The sequence below is a fragment of the Mus caroli genome, unplaced genomic scaffold (assembly GCF_978045245.1).
Source record: "Mus caroli unplaced genomic scaffold, Mus_caroli_1 scaffold_1, whole genome shotgun sequence".
NCBI classification, from domain to species: Eukaryota; Metazoa; Chordata; class Mammalia; order Rodentia; family Muridae; genus Mus; species Mus caroli.
This window is the reverse complement of record NW_028227256.1, coordinates 17,084,526-17,100,587: the sequence shown is the minus strand read 5'-3', so window position 1 is coordinate 17,100,587 and position 16,062 is coordinate 17,084,526. Positions and strand designations below refer to the sequence as shown.

General features: G+C 37.4%; 1 protein-coding gene across 3 annotated transcripts in view; it reads left to right on the top strand.

The window, feature by feature from the left end:
* Positions 1–16,062, top strand: part of Pkhd1 (PKHD1 ciliary IPT domain containing fibrocystin/polyductin) — a 544,477-nt gene that overhangs the window by 404,872 nt on the left and 123,543 nt on the right. The window lies entirely within an intron of this gene.

Genomic DNA, 16,062 nt, shown 5'->3' with positions numbered 1-16,062 from the left:
TATATTTTCTCCCTACCCTTATTACCCCCCTTCTTCCTTGCCATTTTGAGGCCTGAAGGTATGACTCTCCCAGGGCTATGAACTCAGACTCGTTTCCATATTCCAGGAGGACCAAGGTCAAATTACCACACAATTCTACCTATGAGTTATGATTCCTATCACTAACTCATACCTGACCCTGAAATTTGGTCGAAAATACCCACTGATTCTGTGAATTAGCACAAGCATCTAGGACTCACATGCCCCCCATTACACCCCAATTCCCCCACACACACCCCCCCCAGTATGCGGCCTGTTACTTGCCTTTTGCTTCCATCAGTAAGAACATAGAACATACTCCTTGTTCTTTTTCCTAACTCTCCCACATTGCTCTGCTTGGCCTCTAATAACGCTGGCAATTTGTTTTAATCTTCTGGTTCCTTCTGATTCTCTGGCTTAGTCTGTCTTCACCTGTGTCTAGCTTTTTCTCTTTCAGCAACCAGTGTCTCTCTATAAGTGTTCCAGTAAAACTATTACCTTCTCTCTGAACTGCTCCCTCCAGTGGCTTCCCGTTCCTTTCTCTTCTCTATTAGGCATCACTGAAATACGGGCACTTTAGTGTACAAAGTAAACTTTACCTTCATTGTTTTAGATTAAAGGTGTGTACTGAGGGTGTGTCTGTATTCCAGCTAGATGAATTAAAGGTGCTTGGTAAGGCTGAGCCACATCAAAACCAGAAACAGGTCTTTTTGGAAAACAACACAATCTCAGGGTTTAGACATCCTGCAATACAGTTGCTTTATTGTTCATAGGGGTTCACCACAGGGCATTATGCTATAAATGTAATTACTTAGTTGTTTATTTACCACTCAACTCTTTTATACACAAACTCAGTGAGGTCTAGTAGCTGTATCATGGATACCTAGAAGAATACTAATGAGTTTGTCCCAAACTATTCAAGAATATCATGCTGTTGATTTAATGTTATATATGTCATATGGAAGCCTTCTATATAGTTCATAGCTTTTGCTTGTTTGTTTTTGTTTGTACTTTTTGTAGAGATGGGATTTTGTTTAGTACCTTGGCAGCTAGCTTGGAATTTGTTGTGTAGTCCAAGAGGGGCTTATTTCTGTGTGTTGTTCTTAACTTGCCTTAAGCTTCCAGTCCTCCTGTCTCAGCTTCCTGTGTCCTGGTATAAACAAACATCATCATGAAAATCTGAGTATATTTTTATTTGTTTATAATTTTTTCCATCAGAGATATTGTTGAAGTATAACATTTGACATTTGGAATTATTTCTCTAGATGAATGTTTAAATTATTATAATGTTTCATATTTGAAAATATATTTTATACTCATCTTATACTTTTCCATATGTTCAAGTCTTAGTGTTGTAATTGAATGACAAGATACTGGGATACTGGGTCTATAGGAAAGGTTTTAAAGTCACATATATATATATATATATATATATATATATATATATATATATACTGAGTACATAAAAATGCAGAGCCAATACTCACTTTGTTATATTGTTTGTATTTTTAATATAACCAGTAAATATATTTTTTCACAATGGAATGAAACCTATAATATGTGTGTGTGCCTATAATGTGTGTGTGTGTGTGTGTATGTATGTGTGTGTGTAGAAGATAAAGGTGAGTATTGATATATGATTAGTAAAGATAAAAAAAAAATCAAAAGATAATTTCATCCTTAGTGTCCCTTGTCACCCTGATCTAGAATCATCTGAAATCAGGCCTTTTGGAATGCCTTTGAAGGATTATCTTGATTACATGAATTGATTTAGGAGATGCTTCTTACGGGGATGGGGGGTGGGGTGAGGTGGGGGGGTTGGTTAATGGGACCCTTCTCTGGCCACGACAGGATGGAAGAAACACACTGATGAGTTGAATAGGAATGTGCATTCATCTTACTCTGCTTCTTGACTGATGATGGAAATGACCAGCTGCTTCAAGTTCCTCCTTCCTTGATTTCATGCCAGGATGTGCTCTGAAGTCAACCTCTGTCCCTTAGTTTGCTTCTGTCAACTGGAAAAGCAACTAAGGCTGATAGGCAGATCTATTTTCATCTATCTCTAAACTTATTCAAAGTTTCCAACAGTAAGATTTTCTATTGGTTAAAAAAAAAAAAAAAAAAAACTTACACCACTACCACAGACATTTAAGTCATGGCAACATCTTCATTCTTTAAAACTAGCCTATGGGTAATTATAGAATTTTTATGGACTTGTGCATTGGCCAAACTTATACTTCTTTTTAATTAATAAGATGGGTCCACAGTGCTAGACACAAATTAAAATTTATTCTAACAGAAATGGAAAAAGCTTGAACATAATGCCTTTGTTTGGGTTGACTTAGAAATACACCTGATATGAAGCTTGCACTCAAGTAGTTGCACATAGTAGCAGACTATCAAAAACCACCACTAGGGAAGTGAGATTAGAAAGAAATTATGACAGTAAAGATGGGCTGTCAAACTGTCACCACTGTGGAATTTGGAGCCCAACACTAATGGGACTTTTGGGGACTATAAACCCAAACGACCTCAACCGTGCCTGGGGAGCTAATGTAAATGTTATATTCCCGCTTACCCTTGAACTGAGAGATGATTCAGGGTGGGATCTCTCTGCGGCCTGTTGGCTTTCTCTGAACACAGGTTGTATGGGCTCTTGCATATGGTCAGAAAGCATTTCTCAGATGGATGTCATAGGTCTTATCAATAGTTCTCTGCTGTTGGAGAAGATGATTGCCAGCAGCAAATGTCATTATGAGCCCTCTTACCAGTAGTCACTCCAATGTCAATCAAATGCTTCATTTTTAAATTATAAGAACATCCTTTTGATGAGCTTTGAGGAGGTTGCTTACCATGTGGTGTAATACATTATTCAGGTGTAATGTTCTTGTTACTGGTTGCTCTTCTCTGTTTGCTTTTGCTCAGCTCATTGACCTGTGTGAAACATGATTCCATGATATATAACAAACAGTACACACCATTTGCTTTCCGTGTCTGAAAGCAAGTCTTTGTGCATGGCTGAGCATATCCACTTAGGTGTATAAGAGGTATGGACTGTGCTGCCTAAAATGTTCAGTGAAGTTGTTATAGGTGAGAAGATTCTCACAGTGGAGTCTGCTGTTTACTGCACTAAAAAATACATTCTGTGCAAAGAAGATAATATATAATAAACTGTGTCTATTGGGGGGTGCTAATAGGATTGTAGTGTTCCTTGACTTTCAGATATCTTCTTTGATGATGGAAGACTTATATTTTAACAATCAGTGTTTTAAAACACTTTCTAATTCCTGTCACTAAGCCAGTTGACAAGAAAAGCCCCGATTAATATCTAAGAGAGTGGCTCTTTTCCATATATGTCCATGGGAGCCCATAAAGATGACACAGATAAGCTGAAAGTAGAGAACACTAGAACCAAGTCTTGTATTTACTGCTAATGTCACCATGTTTGAAACTCCCTCATGTCCTTTCTGAATTTTATTAGTAAATCTCTCCAAACCACATCAGTTCCATAGCCTCTGAGGTTTCTTTTTAATTTGCAAAATAACTGATCTTGTTTGCACCTATTAGTTCACATGCAGAAAAAAATCCTCTCTCAATCATATAGCCACACTTCATTCTCTGCATAACATCACGCACTTTGGCATTAGGAGCAAAATCTATCCATGTGTATCACCAGGTGAGAGCACAGTGCCGGCAGGCTTTGCTATCTGTGCACTTCAGGGTGTGCACCCAGGGAAAAAGTGAGCTAGTAATTTTGTTTTATACTTATCTATAACTTCTCATTTACTGCCAACTTTGCAAATTACATGGCAATAAGAGAAGGCAGCTAATCCCAAGCCGGTGATATTTACATTTTATTTTATGAAGGATTTCTGGGGTTATGTAGCCTTCTAATGATCCAAAAATCCAAAATCATTCAATACAACATAAACTTGAAATTAATATCCCACTTAGGTAGGAGAACAACACTAGGCATTTTCATTTGGGTCCCTATTCATTTTCTGTCTATCTTTTGCTAATAATTAAAACTATCACCTCACAGACTAGTTTATATATATGGAGGCCTGGTTTGTTATAAGAGGACTGAAGACCTCAGAGCCATAGGTTGGTGGCAGTTAATAATTCCTCAGATAAATAAAGTAGGAGGGAAGTGAATCAGAAATTAGCATAATGTGACTACCCTTTGCATGGGAGGTACAGTATCTGATATTTTCCTTTACTCAGTAAATATGTTTTGTCAACACACTGTCTCTTAGTATCTTATTAAAATGGATATTATAGTGTGGAGAAGATAATAACCGTGGTCTCATCAAAGTTATATTGCAACAGAAACATATGCACAACTAATAAGGAAAAGAGGAGTGAAGAAAATAAAATAGTATTTTGGTTTACAGAGAAAATTTCATATAGGAGTGAGTTTATTTTCTCTCATTCTCTCTCTCTCCCTCTCTTTGGCATGTGCCTCTGTGTGTGTGTGTCTGTGTGTGTTTGCCTCTGTGTGTCTGTGTGTGTGATTGTGTATGTATGTGCAAGAAGTTCAGATGTGGTATAAAGTAACATGGCTTGCAGATAAGACTCCCATGAGCAAAGGGAGGAAACTCGTAAGGGCGGTGTCACCAAGCAGCACAGGGGCTCTGGTAAAAGAAATTCCTCAAGACATACATAGGAGGGGTGGGTGGAACAGAGACTGTGATTAGCTTGCAGCCCACTAGTTGTGTATGCAGAGACACAGGAGCCAACCTGCTGAAGGCCAGCACAAGAGGTTAGGATTTTGTTCAGTTTTATTTGTGTTATGTGCATTTAAGGTATACAGCATGATATTCTGACATCCATAGTTAAAGGATTGCTTCCATTGGACAGATTAGTGCAAATGTGGGTCTTCTGAACTACATCTCCTCATTTGCACACACTCTGCTTCCTGCTTCTGGAACCTATCATTCTATTGTCTGATTAAGTTGGAGGATCTAAGAAGGTCAGTGATGGGAATTCTTATCAGTTCTTTGAGACAGCTGCAAGCTGGAGTGGGAAAGATAGTGTAGCCTAGAAGATTCTCATGATAAGAAGACAGGGCCTTCCATCAGGACTGGTATTCAGTGGTTTCTGCTAGCCACAAACTGCAAATAGTCACATCATTTTCTAATTGATGAACCTGCCAATTTCATCAAATCATTTGTATCCATGGTATCTAATAATGCTTTGGGGGTTTCTGTTTTGTGTCTCATTATGTGATAATTTTCATCCTATTTTCTAAAAGTGGGAGCTCTCAGTAGACAGAATATTTAAAAACAAATTGTCCCTGATCCACTTGGACTTGAGCTTTGTATAAGGTGCAAATATGGGTCTATTTTCATTCTTCTACATACAGACAGCCAGTTAGACCAGAGGGTTTAGAGGTCAGATAGGGTGGGTGGTGGGGCCATCCATGTGTAGATGGGATGGGGAGGGGAGGAGGTGTGGGATATGGAGCAGTTGGAGGGCATATGGGAAGGGGTGGGGAATGGAATATGGAGTGTAAAAAATGAATTAAAATAAAATTAAATAAAAAAAAACCAAATTGTCCATCTCAGGCAAAACCTTTTTTTTCCCTTGCATTGCCAAATATTCTTGACAACCAATCCAGGACGCTAGATCTCAAGGCTAGCTTAGTACAAAAATCAACCAAGGCATTCAGCATTCATACACGTGCAGGAATATTTTGATTTGTGTATGTGTTTATTGCTAGAATTGAACTTGAGTCCTTTCACATGGTATGTAAGTACTCATTCACTGAACGATATCCTCTTCATTTCTTTTTTCCTTTTACATGTAGGAAGACTTTGATTAGATATGTGTGTGTGAACCCAGCCTTTGGGATTAACACAGGCACATAAAGACACACACGCACACATACATGCACACACACACACACACAGAGAGAGAGAGAGAGAGAGAGAGAAAGAGAGAGAGAGAGAGAGGAGAGAGAGGAGAAACAGACAGAGATAGAGAGGCAGAAAAAGGAGAGTCAGACAGAGACAGAGAAACAGCCAGAGACAGAAGGGGATGGTAAGAAATTAAATATCTACAAGAAATCTGCTGTGTTAAGTTTAAACGTTACTGCTATATACTATATACTTCTTTTCAGTTAACAATCTGTTAAGAAGACAATTGGCCTTTAGTGTATGGCATTGTTTTCATTAGTAATCAAGAACAGTCTTTGAGTCGACATACAGTAGCCTAAGCTTGAAACCTCAGCATCTGAGGGGGTTTCTGTATCAGAATTATCCTGAGCTCAAGGCTAGGCAGACTACAGAGTGAGACCTTGTCTCAAAGGGGGAAAAAAGAATGATTGTATGCCAAATATGATAGCCTGGACACATACCCGAAGAAGAAAAGGACATTAAAAAGGCATAGAAGTGTTTATAGATAAAGTCCTTGACTAAAATACAGTGTTAGACCTTTACTTTAATGTGTATTGTCTTATATTAAGATGAGTTGAATGATCTCATAAAGGCCTTTTTCATAATTCATTTACTGGGTGAAAATGGGTTTGTTATTATTTTGTACATTCTACATTGAATCATTATATTTAAAGCTCATTTCATGATAAACTTTTCCCAAACTTAATTTGACATTGTTCCCAGCAAGTAACTGTATTCTGAGCAGGACTTCTGACCAAATCTACCTTCAGAGAAAAAAGGTTGGTTTCCTATTATTTTTACTGTGAGTAGCTAAGAAACATTTTTTCAAATTTGTTGCTTCTGGGACACTTCCCAAGAAAGAAAGTTATAAAACATTCTGCAGACCTTAAAAGTGACTTGCCTTGAATGAAAAATAAAATACGAGGTTGATAAAGAAAGAAAATAAAGTTGGCATTTGACTGTCAGTTCACAGAATGATGGAGTGTTTTCGCAGTGAATGATGGGAAAAGTACTGAAGCTGCGTTTGTTCCCGCTTTACAGGCAGAGGGTGGCCAGCCCTTCCCTATTCTTTGTTGCTGGGTCTTGAAATGTGTCTTTCTTTAAGCTTTCTAGGCTTCTTGTTCTTCCCATTTGTTCCGAGAGTGACAGCAAGACGGTATTATAAAATGAGAGCGTGAGGAGGGAGGGAGGGAATGAGAGGAGAGAATGGAGAGGGGAAACTGTTGTTAGAAGATTTGTCTGCCAATATCCGTGCTTGCTGAGGTCTTTTTCTTCTAGCTAGAGGGGGAAATGCCATTCTCTTTTCCCAAGCAATTATAGGCCCCAAAGATTGAAACTTGGTATATAGCTCTTTAATCTCAGCAGATATTTATGGTTAAACATTAGACTTTTAGGATTCCAGATGTCAGGGTATTAAAATATAAAGGCACTGTGGAGTTTCAGAAAATATTAGGCTGTGGGATATGTAGCTGCAAGGGACTTTTATCCCAAGCAGAGGGAGACAGGCTTCCAGTGGTACTTTGTGACACCCAAAGAGCAACTTTGATCCACCTCATTTTCTCACTCTCCCTGGTCTCCAGGCTGTTCAGCATAACACTATTTGATTGCTTTCCGGAGTAGTCCATCCTTTGGGTTGCAGCGATTTTCATGTGTGATTTCTACAGGATGATATAAAAAGGAAGGAATACCCTGGGGATTATTTTGTTACCTTTCCACCTTCTAGACATTGTTTCTCCCTCTTCAAATCTTTCATTTATGACTATGCCGACCACTGTCTCTGGCTCTTTGCTGAGACTATTAGATTAATTATCTCATTTAATGACATGAACGTGATGTGCCCTATGATATATATTTTCGTACTGACTTTATTTTTTAGGAGCAGCATCTGATATGGAGATACTGACTCATTGTCCAAGTCATATAGCTAATTAACGACAGATCCAGGACTGAACCATTCTTAAGTCGAAACTATGTTGTCCCTAGTAGTACTGTAAGGGTTTCTCACATGCTACCCCATTCTTCCATACAATCTATTTTAGATCTACAAGTCTTTCTCACAGACTTAGCTTAAGCAAACAGATAACATGATTATTCTAGCAAGAATCTACTCAGACCAATAAGAACCCAGTTACTGTTTGTTCAGTGCCCTTTCTTTGTAGCACTCTGTATTTGTGACAAATTATAAACATTACACATTTACCCTTACAATACACTTACCATTTTGTCAGGGTTGTTATTACCTGCAAGCATTTGCTAATATAAGGATTTAGAGAAACTAGCTATGTTTTTCATGATTCATAGTTAGAATGTTCAGATCCCAAATTTAATTCAATACTTGTCAGACTCAAAAGCTTGGGCTCACAGCTACTTCTAAGTAACTAGCTTCTGGTCTTTGTCATTCGGTGAAACTGCACAAAGCTGCGTTTAATGGCACTATATGTAGGAGTTAATCAAGTTTTCAATTTTAAAACATAATCATCAGTTATAGTTGCAATATATTAACAGCCATGAAAGTAACATTTTGTTTCTCTTCATAGTCTCTATATAATATAAATATATATTTACGTATGGCTATTAACTCCTGTACAAAATGGCTAATATCATAGCCAAGAAACCAAATGTTTCTATTGCTAACCAGGGAGGCTACATCCCAACAGTGGAGTAGTTACTTAATTGTGCCTTTGGCCTGGATTAGAATTTCATCTTGGAAAATTTCAGTAGCTTCTCCCCTTCCTTTAGTGGGTTGATGTAGGTATAATTTGCAGTTACCTGTTTATTTTATTGAGTTCCCAATGACATTGTGGTGTGTGTACTGATAGAATGTGCAAGGGGAGGCGTTAAAGTCGAATGTGACAGTTCCTGCCCTCACACAGTGGAACAAACATGCCAGACAGCGACATGACCAGCAGGAATGGACTTGGATAAAATCAGCATCCAGAAGTTTCATGGGGCTGGTCTTTCTTCCTCTGAGCATTTCTGAGGGAAAAGGAGGGAGTTTATTTTATTTTGTTGTTGTAGCTACCAGTAAGACTTTCATGCTCGTCTAAAGAGCCATCAACCTGAAACTTCCCTAAAGAGTTCATCACAGAAAAACAAATATGAAAGTAGAAGGGGAATCTTGAGAAGAGGAAGGGAGGCAGCAGGAGAGAGACAATAAAGAAGAGTGAGTGGGTATCACTGAAATACTTCACGCAAATGCATGGAATGCTACAATGGAGCATATTATATGTGCTCCATATTAATATATACCAATACAAATAACAGATAAAAGTGAATGAATGAGTAAGTGTCATGCATAAGGAGGTAAGCATATGCATTGCACTTAAACAGCAGCTGTGGCTCTGTGTTCTGTGATGGAGATTTGTGCCTTCCATGTGGAACAGTTGATGGCTTTCCCATGTAGGGTGGGTCTCTCTAGCTAGCTGATCTTCCTTTGTCACTCACTCCCTTGTGCAAGTGTTGTGCTATCTCACCAGGCTACAAGGCTGTGAAGAAGTTATGACTTTTTACTGTATTTTCTATGACTTGTTTCTTTTTTTCTGTTTCTATGATCAAATACCCTGACAAAATAAACTTAAGAAGAAAGGGTTTATTTGAGTCATCAATTCATCACTGTAGGGAAATCAGGCTGCCCAGAACCCAAAATAGCTAGTCAAGTTATTCCATAGTCAAAAGCACAGGGCAGTGAGTTACCTGAGCTCAGCCCTTTTGTACAGACCAGGATCCTGTAGGGAACAGTACTAGCCACAGTGGGTAAGTCTTCCCACTTTAATACAATCAAGGTATTTTCCCCACCGACCTGCATGAAGACTCTCTCCCTAAGTCATTCTATCTTTGTCAAGCTGAAAATTAACACTATCTATATTCTACTATGATTCTAGACTATATACCCAATATACACCAAAAAGTGACTAGTAAATAAATGAGTCAGTGAAAAATTCAAGACAACCATTCTACAAAGTTTGTTGCATTGCTATGATTGATGTATAATATTTTGTATTATTTTCAAGGCTGTTCTGTTTCCAGAGCTGCTGACTCAGGAGACTGAAAAATATGTTGTACCGTCAAATCAATTCTGAAAACTCTATTCACATTGTAGAGATTTAATATGTATCCTAAAGCATTAAAGATGATAAGTTATGTAATTAAATTAAAAACTTTTGTTTAATTTTGTATTTTAACTGGTAAATACTTTTACATGTGTCTAACTAGTATTTTAAAAATGAATTTGGGAAAAAGATTGCATCATAGCAAGCTGATATTCTTTACAAATTTGGCTAGGAAGAAATGATAAGATTAGAATGTCTTGTGTTTGTATATGGATGATCTCTTGGAGTTCAATCTTTTTCATTCTTCACCACACAGGGGCTTCTTCCTTCTGTTTTCTACCATTTCAGTCTTAATGGCCAGGATCTTCCTTCTGTAATTTCAACCTAGTGATCTAATTTGTTTTCTATCATATTAGAATACATGTTGAATTATTTCCCATATAATACCCCTTTAGATATTCAGTATGACATGGAATTTATGGGTTAACTAATAATCTTTTAAGCCAGGTGTGGTGGGGCACGCCTTTAATTCCAGCACTTGGGAGGCAGAGGCAGGTGGATTTCTGAGTTCGAGGCCAGCCTGGTCTACAAAGTGAGTTCCAGGACAGCCAGGGCTACACAGAGAAACCCTATCTCAAAAAAAAAAAAAAAACACCCAAAAAGCCAAAGAGAGAGAGAGAGAGAGAGAGAGAGAGAGAGAGAGAGAGAGAGAGAGAGAGAACACTGCAGCACTGCAGTTAAGAGAGCTTGTGGCCCAGCACCCACATAAGAGAGACAGATAGCTGTAACACCCATTTCAAGGGAATTCACAGGCATCTGCACATAAATTCATGGAGGTGTATGTGTGCATGTATGCGCACGCACACACACATATAAATTATATATATATATATATATTGAAAGGTACAAAATCCAAATCCTATCTTTTGGAACAAACAATGGGTTAGGCTTATTGCTTCTCTTTTTATAGTATTATAATCTTATTTTGATAAAATGTACATTGAATGAAATTTATAAACCTAAACACTTTAAGCATTTAGTTCAGTGGTATTAAATGCATTCCTCATGTCATGCAAGCATCACTACCATCCATATTTATAAGTCTTCATCTCATAAAACAGTAATACTATACCCATTAAACACTAACTCTGTATCCCACTTTCCCCCTCCATCCCCAGCAGACATTGCTGTGTTTAATGTTTATATGATTTTGTCTACTCTAAGTGACTTAGATAAATAGAACCACACGTGCCTCCTTATGACTGATGCATTCACTTAGAATAATGTTCACAAGGCTCATAAAAATTGTAGCAAATTGTAGAATTTCAAATATTCCATTCATCTGCCCATGAACATAGGATTCTTCTTATATTATAGCTCCTGTGAATTATATTGTTACATATGTGGCCTACATAAGCCTCTTACAAACTTTGCATTGAGTTTATTTGGACATCTATGTAAAGGGTCACACTTTGCACCTTCTTAGAATTGGGAACAAAACACCCATGGAAGGAGTTACAGAGACAAAGTTTGGAGCTGAGACGAAAGGATGGACCATCTAGAAACTGCCATATCCAGGGATCCATCCCATAATCAGCTTCCAAACGCTGACACCATTGCATACACTAGCAAGATTTTGCTGAAAGGACCCAGATATAGCTGTCTCTTGTGAGACTATGCCGGGGCCTAGCAAACACAGAAGTAGATGCTCACAGTCAGCTATTGGATGGATCATAGGGCCCCCAATGGAGGAGCTAGAGAAACTAACCAAGGAGCTAAAGGGATCTGCAACCCTATAGGTGGAACAACAATATGAATTAACCAGTACCCTGGAGCTCATGTCTCTAGCTGCATATGTATCAGAAGATGGCCTAGTCGGCCATCAGTGGAAAGAGCCCATTGTTCGTGCAATCTTTATATGCCTCAGTACAGGGGAACGACAGGGCCAAAAAGTGGGAGTGGGTGAGTGGGGGAGTAGGTGGGGCTGCATGTGGGAGACTTTTGGGATAGCATTGGAAATGTAAGTGAAATAAATACCTAATTTTAAAAAAGGGTCAAACAATAACTATGTTTAGGGATTTTTTGAGGAAACGCTATACACAGTCTTTCCTGTAGTGTCTATAATATTATATGTTCCCATTCCCAGTGCACATGACTTTCTCTTTGTCTACATTTTCACTAACATTTCTCCCCCATATAAGGGGAATAAGGTGTTATTTTATTGTGGTATGGGTTTCTGTGTTCTTATTGACTATTAAGCATATTTTTATAAAATTATTGATTATTTCTATCTCTTCTTTGGGGATGTTCTTGCTTATAAGATATAATTATCTGTTTATAATTGTGGCTGATCTCAATTCACAAAATATACTTTCTTTTAGAAATTTATTATGACTTATAAATAAAAAACACATGCCAAAATTAACAAGAACCAAAGCGTTATGTCTTAGTGAATTTTTGTACAATTAGTATAGTACTTTTGAGATGGAAGCTGTGGGGATTCACATCGACTTTTGTACTCTGACACATATTTTTTCGTTTTATGAACTTATTACCAAAAATGAAAAATCTGTCAGAGTTAAAGCTCAAAAAATAATTAGCTTTATATCTGCCTCCATAATTCATGTCCATTACCCACATTCAGTGTGCCCTCATCTCCTAATATTTAAACTTCTCTGTTTTCTTTTTCTACATATTAAACCATATCCACACTATATGTTTTATTTGCACACATAGAATATTAGCTAAATTCCATATATGAAAGAGAACATGTCATTTTCTTTCTTTCTGAGATTATGTCACCTTGCTTAAAATTATGCATTATAAGTTTGTCCATTTCATGTAAACTTTATGATTATATTCCTTTAAAGCTGAATAGTATTCTATAATATATGTATATATAATTTTAATTATTCTCATCTGGATGGAAAACTGGGTTGATTTCAGTTCTTTGTTATATTGAATATATCACCAATAAACGTAGATATGCAGGTACCCCTATGGTACAGTATAGAGTTCTTTGAGTATATGCCCAGGGTTGAGGTTCATTTTCATAAGAAATACTTGACCTGCATCTGGAGTTCATAAACTTTACCATAAAACTCTCTGGTATAATACATAGAACTACACATGAGTTGTTTCAAATGTACTTAACTATTTTATAATAGTTAAATTTTGTTTTATATTTTAAATAGTTAAATTTATGTACAATTCAAAATTTATTTTTTTATGTTCCACAAGTCATAGGATAGATGCCACGTAATAATTGCTATGATATATATGTATATGTATACATATATATATATATATATACTTACTTGTATGGAGGGATATATGTTAGATGGCTGATTTATTTTTCAAAGTCTGAACTAGTCTGTTAATATTCATCTATGTTAAACTATGTTTTTATAAATAAATTAATGCTACATAAAGACTGTATTGCTCTCATTAGAAATGACTTGAATTAGATGATTCACGACAGCACCTGGTTGATGTAGGCATCCAAATTAGTTAAAGAAAGGGAGCCCCGAGCCTACAAACCTTGGGTTGTTTGTCGTTCTGGTGAACTACCAAAGAAACATGCCATCCTCTAATGAAAGAATGAAGTTTTCTGAACCTGGGAATTTCCCTACCCAAATAAGTTCACAATTCTTTATAAGAAAAAAAATCTACTCATTTTCTCAAACCATGTTTATGAGAAGCACTAATATTAACATTCTACAGGAGGAGCATGTGTACACCATACATATATGTATGCATGCATGCATGTATGTATGTATGTATGCATGTATGTGTGTATGCACATATATAGAAACAGATGATATAGGTAGAGATATAGGTATAGGTATAGGTATAGATAGATATATCCCACAGGCATTCTTGCACACATTTTAATGAATGTGAACACTTGGAAAGTCATAAGCAAAACACTAGTTTCTTGCTAATATAAGAAGAAGAAGCAAGTCAATGAATGACGCAATGATGTGTTGTGTCAATATTATGATCCTAAAAGACGCTTTCATCTGGTTTCCAGTGTGGTGTACTTTTGTTTTCACCTTTCCAGCCGATGTAAGTGGCAATAGTCTGTGGCAAATTGAATGCAATTATTAAAACATCCCACAGATTGAGGGTGGGGAAGATGGTTTAGCAGTGAAGACCACTTACTGCTCTTCCAGAGGACTTGACTTCATTTCTCAGCACTCTCATCTCAAGGCTCACAAAGCACTTGCAATTTCAGCTCTAGGGGATCCAGTTCTTTCCTGGCCTCTGAAGATGCCTGAGCCCACTTGAACACACACATATTTTTTTTTAATCTGTGGAAACATATATTGATAAAATTTATTTATTTACTTATTTATTTAATGTATATGAGTACACTGTAGCTGTCTTCATACACACTAGCAAGTACATTGGATCCCATTATAGATGGCTGTGAGCCACTTGTGTTTGCTGGGAATTGAACTCAGGACCTCTGGAAGAGCAGCCATGCTCTTAAACACTGAGACATCTCTCCAGCCTGGTAAAAAAAATTTAAATCAGAAATATATGTAAGTGAATTTGAAAATACAAAGGTGAATCTCTGAGTTTTAGGGCAGCCTGGCCTACTGAGAGAGTTGAGAGAGATCAGAGCCAAGAGACCCACATGAAGACTAAGCTGTCCATCTGCTCCATATATGTAGGGGTGTAGGTTCTGCCCATGTTCTTTGGTTGTTGGTTTAGTCTCTGTGAGCCCCCATGGGCCCACATTAGTTGACTCTGTAGGTCTTCTTTGTCCCTTTGTAGTTGTCCCTGACCCCTCCAGCTGAGCAAACAATTCATAAAATCTTGTTCTTGTTGCTTCTTGTGACAATTTGACATCTTATAACTATCTAAAGACCTACATTTCTCTCCCAGCAACTCTGCTTTTATGAAATTATCCTAATGATTTTGTTGAATGAGAAATGAACATTTACAGAGAGACTGAAAATCCTCTATCCCTCCACCCCAACTTAAGGAAGATGGAGAAGTTGCTATATTAAACATCATGTGCTTATGTTACTTAATATTTTAATAAGAATAAAGTCAGTAAAAACACATTTATATTACCACTGAGAATCCTCACAAATGAACTGGGTTTTCTTAAAAGCATTGTGAAAGAAAGGGACAAGAAAGACAGATCTCTTCCTTGATCTGTCAGCCAGGCTCTGTGCTCTGGAATTAAGGAGTAGAGCCAATTGTATTTGTTTTACCTTCCTCAGAGGAGACAGATTGGTAAAAATTGAATTGAGTTTCTGAGAGTAATTTCAATGGAAAAAGGTAGTAGAAACTAATTTTTTTATGTATTCATACATTTATTTTTTAAATTTAATTTTATTTGTAATTCATTTTTTATACTCCATATTCCATTTCCCGTCCCTCCCCAGCCATCCCACAGTCACACCATTGACACATAATTGTTTCTGTCTGAAAGAATTACAGGGATGGAAATGGAAAGGAGCCTGAGGAAAAGAAGGTCCAACAATAGGCCCAAAGTGGGATCCAGCTCAAGGGGAGGTCCCAAGGCCTGACACTATTACTGAGGCTATGGAATGCTCACAAAAAGATACCAAACTTGACTGTCCTCTGAAAGACAAAACAAGCAGCTAAAAGAGTCAGATGCATATATTTTCACCCAAAAAATTGACAAAAGCAGCTGAACCCTGTTGTTGAATTAGGGAAGGCTGAAAGAAGCTGAGGAGAAGGGCGATTCTGTAGGAGGACCAGCAGCCTCAATTAATCTGGACCCATGAGATCTTTCAAATGTGGAAACTAATTTTTATGTTGCTATGGATAGTAATATTTGGTGCAATGCTGAGGACACAGCTTTGGAATACTGATGGCTTAGAAGCTAGCATATACACACTTCAAGCCATATTCTCTTTCTACTAGAATTTTGCTGTTAGGGGCAAAGGAGGAGACCACAGGAGTAGACAGATGCATACAGAAACCTTAGCTCGTGCCATAATCACTCTAAGCACTACATGAATCATAGTGACCACTCAGCTGCTGCCATTACAAGTACCTTGTCATGGCTTTGCTTGGAGTGAGGACTGGAGAATTTGAGCAATGCACCTTAGCTA